General features: G+C 49.2%; 1 protein-coding gene across 5 annotated transcripts in view; it reads left to right on the forward strand.

Annotated features, from left to right (window-relative positions):
• GALNT14 (polypeptide N-acetylgalactosaminyltransferase 14) overlaps positions 1–12,901 on the forward strand; it is a 72,667-nt gene that overhangs the window by 12,367 nt on the left and 47,399 nt on the right. The gene's annotated exons all lie outside the window — the stretch shown is intronic.

Here is a 12,901-nt window from a genome sequence, read left to right on the forward strand (position 1 = left end):
AAAAATAAAATAAAGGGGGTCTGGGATTAAAAATAAATAACAATGGCTGGGCCATGAAATGAAGCATCTCCTTCAGCAAAGCCCCTCAGCACCTCACTTTCTCCCCACATGCAGGCACAAGCTCATGGGGGTAAGACATGAGCTGAATGGCTGTATCTGTGGCTTGTGCCGAATTCTGGAGTTCAGTAGAGCTAAATGGAGCTAAATCCTAGGCCAATTTACAGCCTCACTGTCTACAGCCATGTGAAAGGTTTGATCTCAGATTCTATCACCTGAAAATGTCTCCATGGCTTGCTCTGCCTCTCCTTTTTCTGCCCGGCTTAGCTGGGTTTCATTTCTTTATTTACTTTTAAAGCAAATTCATGCCGGCGAAAGTCTGATAGGAGACTTAAGCTTTTGTAGCTATCAGTTTATTTCTGTGCAAGGTGGTAGCTGCCTGGACTGACTCTGTAGACCCGGCTGGTGCTCTGGGCACACATGAGGGGGTTTGGAGCTGAGCTGGTGGCATCTTCGCTGATGGACAGTTATCTGTCTGGAGCCAAGCAGAGCCTGGCAGCTCCCCCTGGGCTGCTGTGTAGATGTTGGGTAGCAGTGCTTTAAACCTCTGTCATCTGGAAATGAAGTGGCAGCAATGATGCTCTTTTTATAGACAGGGACTTGGAGGCATGGGAAGAATTAGTAGGGGATGCTTTGTAAAGTTAGCTGCTTGGCTAAATTTTTGAGAAATCTCAGCCAAATCATGTAAATTGAGCTAAAATCATTGCAGAACTGTCATTCTTGACAGGAAAAAGAAAACAGGAGTCAGAGGGGAAAGCAAAGAGTTTGCAGTACTGGGAAAGCTTTAATGCTGTCGCTTGACTCATGAGCGTGCCCCCACCTTGGGTGTGCTGCTGAGCTTTGGGCATCTGAACCGGCGTAGGTCCGACATTGACAGCAGGTAAGGTGGGTGATGGAAAGTTATCTTAAGGGAAGGAGATGGGTTCAGGGTGGGATTTCATTGTCGGGACTTGCTGCTGTGAGGTGGTTGTGGGATTGAGGGCTTGGCTGCTGCCAGTAAAAGGATTTGACGTCGGCATGGCTGCTCTGAACCTCAATTTTTAGAAGAGAAGGGCAACAGGTGGCAGAAAGTGTCCCATGACTCGAAAGGGTCTCTCGACAGCAAAAGTTGGGAAAAATCCTGACTTGTAAGGAAGCTGTGTGTAGCTAAGCAGCACGGTGGGTGTCTTCTGAAGCAACTGGTGCCGGTACCGAGCCAGACGTCTGCTCCGTGGGCTGCCTGTAGGATTTGCTGTCTGAGGCTGGGTGCGGAGGAGCAGCAGTGTCACTGGGAGCTGTGCCCTTGGCAGCACAGTCTTGTTTTGCAAGACAAGGGGGAGGAGGGATGGAAAAAGCACCTGAAGCTGAAGGAGGATGCGAAAGAAGGTAGGATGAAATTCTGCCCTGTGAATCTGGCCTCCAGCCAGGACACCCCAGCGAGTGCCTGTGAACTCCTGCTGGGTGCTCTGGGGTCTGTCACCACTGAGAGCACTCAGGAGCTGTTCTTGCTACAGCAGAGCTCAATCTGCCTGGAGACCTCCAGGTGCCAGAGACAGGACAGATCACTGCAGGTGGACAAAGGGTTTGGGTGTACATTTTTCCTCTCTGTCCCAATTCATGTTCTGGATAATTGTAAGCTTTATGGAAAAGTACTCCTGCAGGCAATGTCACTGCCTGGAGAAGAGGGGGCAACCTCAAAGTTGGGCATACAGATACTCCTTCCCGTGCTTCAGGCAGTTTCTGGATATTTTCCCCCCATCCATCCTGACGAGGTGGAGAACAGTGCATCTTCTCCTCCCACCCACAGGGCTGCTCCAAACCTGTCCTCAGCCTGACTCCAGCTCCCTTGGTGATGGGGTGCAATGGCCCTTTACACTTTACCTTTGTGTGGAGTTTGAGCAGCTGACAGCCAGGTGGTTTCGTAAATAGCTCTGTTTCAGTGAGCAGCAGGTAGTTCACCTTCCAGTATCCTTACTGGTCTCTTTCAGGCTATTAAGAATAGAAATAAACTGTCAATGCAACTTCTATTTTTTTCTGCTTCCTACTTAAGCTTTCTTTTGTGTTTCACTCCGTTTTGTCAGTGAACCTGCCTTGATTTTCATTGACAGGCAGTTTTACTTTTCAATTCCTACCCCTGAAACATGACGTTGTTACATTTGTTTTTGCAGAACGCAAGGACTTTGCAGTTAAAAACAAACCGAAGCTATGCTTATTGAAGCAAGGCAAGAAAATCAACAGCTTAAGGTTTCTGGTAATATTAGGTTTTCTAAGGGCCAGTATGTGTGCAAATTCAGTGCTCGAGGTTGAACACAGCTACCCTGGGAGGTGAGGGAATGCTGCCTGCAGCAGCCAACGTACCTTGGGGAGCAGAGTGTGTGCTTCTGGGGGCTTTATCAGTGGACCTGTTTGTCTCTGCTTGGAAAAAGCAAATCCATGATGTTTTATCAGACTTATTAGAACAGGCCAAATATTAAAGCTTGCAGTCTTTGGAAACATGTTTTCCCCTATCAGGAATTTCCCACAGTGGAAAATCTTAAGGTAGTTGTACTCTGTTTGAAAGGATGCTAAACACAGCAGGCTTGAAAGCCATGTTGCTACAAATTCCTTTTTTTTTTTTTTTTTAAATCTTTTAATCCATCTGTGTTTTTATATGCAAATGTATGTATTTCATTTCCCGTGGTGAAAAACAAGTGTTTCAAGGAAAGCAGAGCCTGTAATGGATGAAGAAGAAAATGGTTTTGGAATAGACCTGGCTTTTCCCATTGAAGCTTCAGCTGAAAATGTGAGGTCAGCCCAGCTAACGGCTACAGTGCTCCTGTTGGACAAAAGAGCAGCTCTTTTTCCCCAGCTCATTAGACTGTCATTAGCTGCTTGCCTGCTCTGCCTGGGGACCACTAAAAGCCTCTGTTAGCCAGATAAGCTCTGATTTCTCCAAAGTGCTGCAGATGCTTAAAGCTTACCTTGTGTGATTTAGGAGGCTGGAGGAGCCTGGGAGCTGGCAGAGAGCCCTGAGCTGTGCCTGGGGTGGGTGAATGCAGGTTTCAATGGCAGGGCTTGGCTTCTGGCAATAACGTCATGGCCGTGACACCTACAGGCTAAATGTCAGTCTGTCCCGAGGTTGTTAAGTATATCTGGAGGAGGGATTTCTCCTGTCTTGCTAAGGTTTGCCCTGACTGAGGCTGAGATGTGCTTTATAATGGAGATGCTCAGGATGTCAGCATCAGTCCTCCCCACCTTGTTCCCGTGTAATTGTGGAAGGAAAAAAAAAACAACAAAAGAAAAACAAAAAAGCTGCATTTCAGGGAGAGATAAAGGAATAGTCCAAACAAAAAACCACAGCAAACATTCAGGGAAATTCATGGGGTATCACAAATAGTTTGCCAGGCTCGCAAGCCACACACACAGAAAGAAGTCAGGCTGTGGGACATTTTTTCCCTCTCCTTTTTCTCCAGTCAGTCCTTCATTATATGACTAGGACAAGTGTGAATGCTCAAAGCTTTGCTCAGCTCATGGTGGTATGGGGAGCAGTTCCCCATCCCAGCCTTGCTCCTCTCTGGGGGAAGGCATGGCCAGGGAGCAAGGCAAAAGGTTGTTTTGCTATCCACTTCCCCTGCTTTGGGGGGTTAAAGCAGCTTGGTGGCACCCGTGGAAGGCTGCAACAAGAACTGTGCTCAAAGCAAGGCTAAAATCCCTTTTCTTTTGCCCTTCGATTGCTTTATTTTCTATATTTAACACATTCGCTCTTCATGAGTCAACCGACTTTTTCTGTAATATTTTTTGCTCAGATATTTATTTGTGCTGGCAGAGGGAATGTTTTTAAAAGAGCCTTGCAGAGCTCTTCAGAGACGTTATTAGTGCCTTCTTCAGGCTTCTCCTGGCATTGCTGAAGTGGTTGCTCACCTCTGATGTAGCTTGGGCTTTCACTGCTGCTTCTGAGAGAGCCAGCTTTTCAAAATGTTATATCCAAGCATGGAGAATTTAATTCCCTGTGTTCGCTGTCACCACTTGTGTCCCTGGCAATGAGGAGCCATCGGTGTTAACTTGGTGCTGGCGGCAGAGCCCTGCGTGTGGTGGAGCCCATCCCATCCTGTGCTGGGGCTGGGGAGCTGTGGCTCCCGTCTGCATCGATGGTGCTGGACAGAAGGTGAGAGATGAGCCAAAGCCACTTTGGGATGGTTTCTGTGGGAGAGGAAAACTCGGGCTCCTTAGCTGGGAAAAGAGGAGGAAGGATTGGAAGTCAGTGGTGACTGACGTGTAGAAGAAGGGTCTGTGCAGCCACTAAATGCCGTGGTGTGAGTGTGATGTGATGTGACCTGTGATGCAGTGATGTCCTGTGCCTGGCCTGCGCCGTGCCGTTCTCATCCTTAGCAAACCTCCGCTGAGGCAGTGGCCTTGACCAGCTCCTGGGCATGGCTGGCAGGACTGCGCCCCTGCTGCTGTGTCCGTCCTCCTCCAGAGCACGACGTGCTCTTAGAGCCACCTTTACCGGCCTCTGTACCCGAGCACAGCCCACGAGCCTTGCTGGATATAGGTACGATCCCACGTAGCACTTCCTTATCTCTCCCATTGCTGAACCTGTGAGTGTTCTGCACAGATTAATTCAGCGCGACTCGAAGGGAGCGTTATTGCCGTTGTTTTAAAGCAGACGTAAAGGTTGTTGGCAGACCAGGAGAAGGATGTCTCTGCAATACAGCTGTTTGCCAGCTCCCAGCCAAGCTAGCACAAGGCACCGTCACAGTTTTCATCTCTGTTGAGATGTTGTTCCTTTCACTGCAAAAAGATGGATGCGTTCAAATGTGTTCAGCTGTACCTGGCAGTTCTGGATTAAAACTTTCTCTCTGTAGGAGGAAAAGTCTTGGCTTGTGCAGCCAGCTATTTCTGGTGCGTATCCCCAGACGTCTGTGGGCAGTAAAATATGCTGCAAACAGCAGAGGGAACAATCCCACAGCCATCTGCACACCCTCTCACCATTCCAGATCAGGTGCTGCCCTTCCCAGGGCTGTGCTCAAGATGATGGCCTCACCAGGGCAGCCGGGGCTCGGGGCAAGGATGGAGACTTTGTCCTGCGTCAGCCCAAGATCCTTGCACATGCCCAAGCAGTAGATGCCCATCAAGATTTCCAGGCTACATTTTCACAATGAATGATTGCAAAAATCCTGTTTTCCTTGATGCAGAGAAATGTGTATGTGTGAGAGAGAATCCAGGCCAAACTGAGGGTATTTTTTCAATAATAGCAGCAAAGCTCAGTGCCTGTTGCTGGTTTCTGTCCAGATCCCCAGGCTTTTGTGAAGTGTTTTGAGTTTGCTGCACCATGTGACTCAACAGTCTTTTTTTTAATTATTATTGTTGTTATTTTCAGTGTTGTTTTTTTTTTGTGCTTCTAGATATGTGCAGAAGTATTGATCGCACTCAGATGTTGCCAACGTGCATGGGAAAGGGGGAAGGAAAGGCTGATCCCACGTCTCTGGGCTATGACACAGCAACGTGTTTTGTACCAGAGTCCTCCTAGGGTGCAGGAGTTCCAGCGATATGTCCTCGGTGGTGGCAGGGTCATCCTCCAAACTGAAGAGATGCCCCTGTGCTTGGAGGCTGGATGGCCTTGTTTTCCCAGACAGAAGTCTGAGAGGAGCTGCAGGAGGACAAGGTGCTTGGGGGTTAGTGTTTGCGCCAGGGAATGGGTGAAGGATTGTGATTTTCCCAGCGCTGTCTCCTCCCTCCCCACAGGGATGATCTCCCAGTTGTAGGGGAGTCTGTAAGGTGGCCAAGCCTCTTCAGGCCATCTCCTGCCACTTGTGGGCTCAGCGTGGCCCCTCGGCATCCCTGTGATGCCCACAGCAGGAGCTGTGTTTGTGAGGAGGCAGGAGGCACAAGGGATGCTCCTCAGGAGAGGCTGGGGGATGTTTTTAGGATGCAGAAGTCCTGGCTTTGACCTGCAGGGCAAGAGTGGGAGGAGGTCACAGACTGCTCAGCCCTGGAGGTGGCATAGCGGAGCTTGCTTTGGTGTGCTCTGGTGGCTTGGGATTGACAAAATGCTTCATATATATTTTCATGAAATGCCTTGCTCTCACGTTATTTAACCTTTTATTGCCTGTTTTTTTTTTTTTTTTTCCCCTCTGTGCCCCATTCTGTAAGGAAGGTAGGATGGCTTGTGTGTGTCATAAAACAGGGCTTGACAGGCTTTCACCTTCACCTTTCTTCCCCAGAAACCTCTGTATCAGATGCAATTTCTGGCAGATAGATCTGGCTGGCCTGAAGCTGCACTTTGAAGCAAATCTGTTTTTGAGGTAAAACATTGCTCAGTCCTCGGTACAAGCTTAGACCCTTGCTGCCAGCCCCTTGTCACCCTCAGGTTCTCCCTGTAGCATGGAGCTGGTCTGCCCAGGGTCCTTGCTCCCATGCAACTTCAGCCCTTATCAGCAGTCCCTTATAGCCAAACCTGCTTATTTTCTCATGATACCTTGCTCTAATGCATTCCACACTAGTCAGGGTATTTTTTTTCCCTATTACTGAGCTGAGATGGAAGCAGGCTGGCTTGGCGCATACTCTAAATTATGCTGCTGTATCTCTGCTGCTGTCACTCACGTTGTTGCCATCCCCAGGATCTCGCAAACTCTGGCAGCGTGTACCCAGGAATCGAAGGTTTAGATCAGCTCTTGCTGTCACGGATGTTTTATGTCTAATTCTTCCTCGAAGACAGTTTAGGGAGGACGGGCTGTTGGTTGTGGCATGTGTGTCCTGCATCAAGGTGGCAGTGACCTGAGTTTCATCTGCCTCTGCCCGCGAATTGAGGACTAAATGTGGGTCACAGAAACGCCTTCCTTTGTACAAAACTGTTTGTAAGGTAAGGAGATGGCTCAACCCCAAATTTGGGTTAGTTCCAGGAAATGTTTTCCCTCTGCTCTTCCCACTTGGCAAAGAGTGAGCGATGGGAAGGGGAGAAAGGCTGGGAGCTGCTCAGCGCGGGTGATGCTCTGTGGGGAGTCTTGCACCAAGCAGCAGCCTTGGGAGTTACTGGTAGGGATGGGGAAATTGGGTCATGGCTGGGGGCAGCCTGGGGCTTGTCCAGAGCTGGAAATAAGGTGCAGGACTGGAGAGCTTTGACTGACAGCATTTCTTGCTGAGCAATAGCTCCTTGGTGCTGGTCGTGCCTCAGCACCCACCTGGTAAAGCTCTGCTCCTGTAAAACAGCTGGTAGGGACTGGGGACTCCCCATTGGCTTCCTGGGGACAACTAATGCAATACATGTACGTGTCCTGTGCATTTGCAATTCTTTTGTTTTGCTTGAATATTTATTTTCTCATCTCTGCTTTCCCTCTTCGCCGTGCTAGAATAAAACCAGGTAAAACAGACTAAGCTTTCCCTCCCTCAGAGGCATTTTCCTTTCTCTGGCAATCATATTTCCCATGCTGCTGCCACGAATTGCCCCTCTTTGCTGCACAGTTTGGAAGGGGAAAGATAATGGCATTAGTTTCTAAAGCTGTGTGAAGGTCCCCGCAGAAAAAATTACCAGCGCCTTCGCTACTGTGAGAAGGCCACAGCAGGTCAGGGATGCTGAGCGTGCTGTCAGCAAGGTCCCTTCCCTCTGTTCTTGAGAGGGCTCTTTTCAAAGCAGGACAAGGGCTGCTTTCTGCTTTACTCTCCATCCACTCCCCCCATTCCAACCTTTGGCTTTTACACCGAAGGAAGAGCAAAGCTCAGCTGGAGACTGAGTGCAGCCACGGGCTCCTAAGTACCGAATCAGCTGCCATTCTTGCTGAAGCATGGGAAAGCTGCTTTGACCTTCATGGCTGGGAAGCAGCTCCCTTATGCCCTGAAAAGGCTCACAAGAAAAAATAAGCGCTGTCTGTCGGTGCAGTAGCTTCCTTTTGCCACTCTATTTACTGCTCGTGGGTCTGTGCTGTTCCCAAACGTGTTTGACTCCTGATGATGCCTGGGCCAAACCTGGCTGGCGCAGGGGAAATGGATGCTGCCTTTCTTTCTTTCCCAATTAATGCACTGTCTAATTGCTTCCTACCTTTGGGGGATCACCATAGGGCTAGCCTGCCTGGTGCCCCCCCACACTGTGCTTCTCGGGTCAAGGGCAGATTTCTTTGCTGAAACCAAACTTGTTCGGGGTGAGAGGTTGCTTGGGTGAGAGCTGCAGATGTCCTCAGCAACTGGCCACAGCTGATGATGTAGGGGCACTGTGGGGTGGGGAGGTGGGACCATGGTGTTTCGGCAGCCCCCACCATGGCAGAACAGGGCAGAGACACTGAAACACCCTTGGGCAGCATGCGATTGCGAGGTGCAGTGCTGTTTAAGGCAGCTCACTGAGCTGCAGCTCTTTGCAACACGGCAGCGATGAGTCCTCGGCACAGCATCCCTGACACCGTGACAGAGAGAGGGATGAGAGCCGGACCAGTGCTGCAGGTGATTTAACAGGCAGGGTGCAAACATCCCCTCGCAATAGCAGTGCTGCTCCCCCAGCATCCTGCGGTGATTTCTCTCTTCTCTCAGCTGAGGGAAGACCTGTCCCAAACTCATTTCTCCTAATTACTGCTTGCAAACCCATTAGTGAGGGTTCACTCTTGCCAGCAGGCTGGGGATGAAAACCACTGACCTAGCTTGTCCTTTCCAGGTGGATTGTGGCAGAGCTCGGAAGTGCTCTGTTCTGGGGGATTTGGGTGTTATTAAAATTAAGGAAAATAAAATTTTAGCTTGGTGACAGGAGCAGCACCAGGCTTGTAAAGTACAAACCCTGCCAGGATAGGGATGGGTTGAAGTGGGGAGGCAGACATCAGACTCAGGGAAAGGCTTACTGAGAAAACCTCTGCCCGAGCACGAGTAGTTTAGAATTGGCAATAGAGCTGAGCAGCCCCGCGGGGTCCTGGGGGAACTGCAAGTGGGGAGAGATGATGGAAAATCCTTTCCATCCTCCTGCATGCCTCCTGGCACAGACAGAGCTGGGTATTTTCTTTTCTTGTCAGCAGCTTGGTTTGTGCTGACCTCCTAAATATTCAGCTCATTATACAGCATAATATATAAATAAAACAGAAGCAGGCAACGATATTCTTCAGGAGCGTATAATCGGCTTCCTTTTCTTTTTAATTACCCAGGATTTGTCTTCATGTGTCGGGTTAGTCTGTAAGCTAATTTGTACAGCAAGGCGCTCCTGTGTGGCTGCACGTGCACGTCTGATTTGGGGAGTTTCTGGATGAAGAGCATCTTTTGGAGTGGGAATCCCAGGGAGTCTGCAGCTGAGCCTTGTTTCTAGAGGTCAGTGGTGTGGACCCTGGGGTCTAGGGCCCTCAGGCAGAGGGCTGAAAGCACTGTTCTGGCAGCTCTGCTGCAGGTTGCCGTAGACTGGAAGAAGAGGTGACCTGCTAGTATGGTTTTGGCAGAGGCCAAGTGAGTACAAAATCCCATCTGTGAGCCTGCTTTGCTCCCTGCCTCATGCATAGTGGGGGGATGCAGTGGGCAAGGTGACAGGGGAGCTGTCAGGCTGCTGCTTTGTGAAGAGAGCATCCCAGCTGCCTTAGCTCAGGGACGGCTCTTTGTGCTGTGTCTCCGGCCAGCACTCTGTGCTGAGTCCAGCTGGGCACGGAGGCGTTCAGGGGAGCCACTGGAGATCCAGCTCCAGAGCCTGCATGGGAACATTTCCATCTGGGCAGTGCTTACACAGGGGTCAAACTTGCGTTTGAGCAAGTCCCAGTGGCTGTCTGGGGAGATGGGGAGGAGGCTGGGGGAGCGTGATGTGCTGCTTTCCCCTGCTGGGACCATTGTTCCTCTTACTGCCTGCTCTGGCACCAGGGTACGAGGAGGGTTGAGCCATCTTCTGTCTGAAGCATTACGATTCTTTCAGACGGCATTAGAGCCTCGGATGGTAACAGCTCTGTAATTGACTCTCCTGCTCACAGGGGCCTGGCACTTTGGCACGATGTTTAAATCTCATTTGTGTAATGCCTGGTTGCAGTTCCTGCTGAAGAATTACCCTCCACCCCTGGTGTCCCTGAGCCACAGCACGTGAACAGCTCAATTGTTGTGGCTAGCAGTGACGTGCCTTAGGACATCGGGGTCCCTAGAGGCCCTTCGTGCCAAATGGACATGAATTTGTTCTTGTTTACTGGAGCTTTTGCTGGGCTGATGCTTTGCTTGTGAGTGAATCAGGAACCACTTTTAGCTCCTGCCACCCATTACCTTTTCTCCCTGGCACCCAGGTGGGCTGGGGGTGGCCAGCCCATGGAAACCTCTAGCCCATGTCTGAGGACAGAGCTTCCCTGGGGGAAGCAATATGCCTGCAGCAGGGATGCTCATTCCTCCTTCCCACTCGAGCGATCCCTGCTGTCCTGTAATCACACAATCATTATGCCATTAGTATGTCATATTCACGGAAATCCACATAAACAAGGCACTAACAGTTCCGGAAAATCGTAGTCCTTACCATTAATGACCTGCTATCCCCCCACAGCACCACTCCCTGTTTTTTCCCCTCTTTTTTTTTTTTAATTTTGTTTGTTTCTGAGCTGTGATTTAAGTAGCAGATGAGGAAGCACACCTTCGCATCGTGAGGCTTTCAGTCTTTGCTGTGGTGTTGCAGTGAATACCTTGCTCTGGGCTTGCTGTTTGACCTGTTATTTGGTGTTGGGGTTTTGGGGTGTTTTCAACAGGCTGGGAAAGGAGGGGGCTCTTCCCAAGCTGCACTCTCTTTTGGGAGCATCCCTGCCACGTGGTGGGATGCAGTAGGTGATCTCTGCAATGGGCAAGAAAATGCAAAAGGCAAGGTTTTTAGCAGAGGCATTGCAAGACGTGGCACAGAGGAGAGGGTGAGCTGCTCAACACTTGTGTCCCAAGCTACCTGTCTGGTTTTGATATCTTTTTCCACTATTTCCTGTGGACTCGTTCATCCTCAAACTCTTTAAGCACTGACTGTGTTTCCTATAATTAATACTAGCTATTAAACTGCAGTGCTGAAAGAGAAATTACCTAATCTGAAGGAAAAAAATGAAAATTTATTACCAGTACATGAGAGAAAATGAATGTGAAGCTTAGGGAGAGGAGCCATGTGGAAGATAGAAAGGCAAGTGGAGTATTGACTCGATCCTTTTCCAGTGCAAGGTAATTGGGCTTCTAAAGTGAGTTAGATCACAATAAATTAAATCTAGATTTTTGCACATCATTTAAATAACTCCCAAGATAGGCCTCTGCTGTGAGGAAGAGATGATAATCCATGGCAGAAATATTACAACGAAGACCTCATACAGTGACCCAGAAGTGATGTGGTATCCCTGGCTGGGTGAAGGGATTTTCTCCTTCCATTTCAACTTGCTTTCCCCCTCCCTGAGTGGGTGCCAAGGACCAGGTGAATCTTCTGCTTGTGGGTCCTCTGTCTGTGGGTCCTCCACAGCAAAGGATGCTGCCTTGATTTTGGTCATGGTTACACATGGGTATTATCTGGCTGAGAAGGTGGGATATATATCTCCAACAGCCTTAAGTGCTACGTGACCACTTTTAATTCCACTTCTCATATCAAGCTTGATTTAAAAAACAAACAAACAAAAAACAACTTCTGGTTTTCTTCCCGGTGTTAACATTTAGGGGTTGAAACTCCTTGGCAGTTGTTTTAACAGAGCCATTCCCCCTTCCCTGGGGGTCATCATCTTTATAAACTTGAGGGCTTTGTTGGTCTTGAAATGCAATAAGCTTACTCTTTGCTTATCTTTTACTGTGGCAGCAAGTCATGTTTTGCAGGATGCCTTAGAAAGAACATAAACAATATTTATCACCCAGTCTCCATCAGTCCTCCTGAAAGCCTGCAGACAAGTTCCGTGCGTTCCTTTGCTTGTAAACCTGCTGGACTGCGGTGACCCGATTATTTTAATAATTCTCTCCAAGTCTTTGATAGTTTTCTCCCATTCCAGCTGGTGGTTCAAGGGTTTCTTGGTGTCATTCTTTCACTGGGGTAGATTTTGGAATAACTGCTGGTAAAGCTGCTGGGTAATGCAATAGAAGAAAAACAACCCTGTACCTGGAAACCCGTGCAGCCCTTGCTCTGTCAGCTTTCTGGGGACAGTGTCCCTGTGAAGTAGGGTGCTGTTGGGTACCCTGCACTCCTGGAGATGCCAAGCTTGGTCCTGCAGCAGAGGCTGGGGGTTCGTGTGCGAGAACTGATGCTCCTTCCTCCCCTTCCTGTGAACACAGTGAGCATGCTTTCAGACGCAAGTAAAATCAATTACAGGGTAAAAATCACCTGTTTCAAAAGCTTCATTTTGTGCTATTAGCTGGAAAATCATCTTTGAGATGGTGTTAACCGAAGGGGAAAAAAAAAAAGAAGAAAAAGAAAAGATAAATTATTGGATAAGACCACAGTTTCCTTAGGGGCTGAGACATCTGTAAATGTTTGAATTTTCCCATGTTACGCATTGAGATCAAAGAGCCTGTGCTGCTGTAATGATGTGATCTTATTAGCTCTGCGTTGTGCTCACCAGCTCCGTGATACTGAGGGGTGCTCAGCCCCTGATAGCTGCTGGAGTGGGTGAGCAGCCATGAAAGGCAGCTCCATCCCTTGTGCTTGGCACCCTGAGAGGGGGCTGCATGGCAAGGGTGCGCTCCTTGGCAGCTCCTTCTGTTTTTGTGTATTTCCTGAGGCCGTGCTGCTTGATAGTAGGACCCACCGGAGGTGGGAGTTTGGTTTGGAATTAATTTTAAACTCAAATGACCAGGTTCTCTTTAACATGCTGCTTCGAGACTGGGGCGGGGGGGAGGGAGGGGAGAAGACAAGACCTAATTAGGCTCCTTGTTAGCATCTTCTTCCAAAGTGGGGCCGCCCAACTTCTTGAGCAGGGCTGGGTGATGCCAAGGGACCAGGCGGTGCCCCCTGCTCCTTCCT

This window comes from Cygnus olor, chromosome 3 (assembly GCF_009769625.2).
Source record: "Cygnus olor isolate bCygOlo1 chromosome 3, bCygOlo1.pri.v2, whole genome shotgun sequence".
NCBI classification, from domain to species: Eukaryota; Metazoa; Chordata; class Aves; order Anseriformes; family Anatidae; genus Cygnus; species Cygnus olor.